We start from the raw sequence: 2,283 nt of genomic DNA, 5'->3' as shown, positions 1-2,283 counted from the left end.
ACCCATTTTTCAAGCTAGCATATAATGTCACAAAAAACAAAACCACAGCTAAATGCAGCACTAACCTTTGATGATCTTCATCAGATGACAACCCTAGGACATTATGTTATACAATACATGCATGTTTTGTTCAATCAAGTTCATATTTATATCAAAAACCAGCTTTTTACATTAGCATGTGACGTTCAGAACTAGCATTCCCACCGAACACTTCCGGTGAATTTACTAAATTACTCACGATAAACGTTCACAAAAAACATAACAATTATTTTAAGAATTATAGATACAGAACTCCTTTGTGCAATCAAGGTGTCCGATTTTAAAATAGCTTTTCGGTGAAAGCACATTTTGCAATATTCTGAGTACATAGCCCGGCATCACGGGCTAGCTATTTAGACACCCAGCAAGTTTAGCCTTCACCAAAGTCAGATTTGCTATTAGAAAAGTTTGATTACCTTTGGTGTTCTTCGTCAGAATGCACTCCCAGGACTGCTACTTCAATAACAAATGTTGGTTTGGTTTATATCCAAATAGCGGCATTTTGTTCGTGCGTTCAAGGCACTATCCGAAGTGTAAATAAGGGTCACGCGCATGACGCATTTCGTGACAAAAAAAATCTAAATATTCCATTACCTTACTTCGAAGCATGTCAACCGCTGTTTAAAATCAATTTTTATGCCATTTTTCTCGCAAAAAAGCGATAATATTCCGACCGGGAGCGGTGGTTTTCGTTCAAAGATAAAACATGGAGTCCACTCGTGCACGCGCCTGAGTCTCACAGTACTGTGACCAGCCACTATCCAAACGCGCTACTTTTTTTCAGCCAGAGCCTGCAAAGCCACGATTCAGCTTTTTGCCGCCTTCTGAGAGCCCATGGGAGCCGTAGGAAGTGTCACGTAACAGCAGAGATCCCCTGTAATGGATAGAGATAATCAAGAAGGCCAAGAAATTGTCAGACAGGGCACTTCCTGCATGGAATCTTCTCAGGTTTTGGCCTGCCAAATGAGTTCTGTTATACTCACAGACACCATTCAAACAGTTTTAGAAACTTTGGAGTGTTTTCTATCCAAAGCTAATAATTATATGCATATTCTAGTTTCTGGGCAGGAGTAATAATCAGATTAAATCGGGTACGTTTTTTATCCGGCCGTGAAAATACTGCCCCCTAGCCAGAACAGGTTAAATCCTTTTTCATTTCCCAAAAAGTCTGTTTAGTTGGCGCCATCGATTTGAGTAATCCACTCGTTCAACTTGCAGAGAAAGGAACCCGAAAATCTACCCCTAAACTTTGTTTCAACAAGTCAAAATATGTTTCTATTTACTCCCCAGACACCCAAAAATGTAATGAAACTATAATATTTATTTCGGAAAGAAGAATGTTCAATAGGAAACCGATTTTAGCAGGTGCCCAACTTCGTCATGGCATGCAAAAACACAGATTTTCAAGACTGCCCTCTTACAAAATATGTTATTTCTTATTCGTTTTTGAAGTTACAAGCCTGAAACCTTGAACATAGACTGCTGACACCCTGTGGAAGCCATCCAGGCTATTTTACAACATGACATTTATCTTGCATTTCTAAGAGGATTGTCTCTCAAAAACAAAATCTGGATGGTTTTTCTTTGGATTTTCTCCAACCATATCTATTGTGTTATATTCTCCTGCATTCTCCTAACATTTCTACAAACTTCAAAGTGTTTTCTTTCCAATGGTACCAATTATATGCATATCCTGGCTACAGGGCCTGATCTACAGGCAGTTTACTTTGGGCACGTCATTCAGGCGGAAATGGAGAAAAAAGGAGCCTTAAGAAGTTTTTAATTAAGTGATCCTTGAATTCTAAACAAATCACAGACAGTGTAACCAGCAAAGCACCCCCACACCATAACACCTCCTCTTACATGCTTTACGGTAGGAAATACACATGTGGAGATCATCCGTTCACCCACACCGTGTCTCACAAAGATACAGTGGTTGGAACAAAAAATCTCCAATTTGGACTTCAGACCAAAGGACAGATTTCCACCGGTTAATGTCCATTGCTCGTGTTTCTTGGCCCAAGCAAGTCTCTTCTTATTATTGGTGTCCTTTAGTAGTGGTTTCTTTGCAGCAATTCAACCATGAAGGCCTGATTCACACAGTCTCCTTTGAACAGTTAATGTTGAGATGTGTCTGTTATTTGAACTCTGTGAAGCATTTATTTGGGCTGCAATCTGAGGTGCAGTTAACTCTAATAAACGTATCCTCTGCAGCAGAGGTAACTCTGGGTCTTCCTTTCCTGT

Source organism: Salmo salar, chromosome ssa07, assembly GCF_905237065.1.
Source record: "Salmo salar chromosome ssa07, Ssal_v3.1, whole genome shotgun sequence".
In the NCBI taxonomy this organism is placed as follows: Eukaryota; Metazoa; Chordata; class Actinopteri; order Salmoniformes; family Salmonidae; genus Salmo; species Salmo salar.
Note: the sequence above shows the minus strand (reverse complement) of the source record.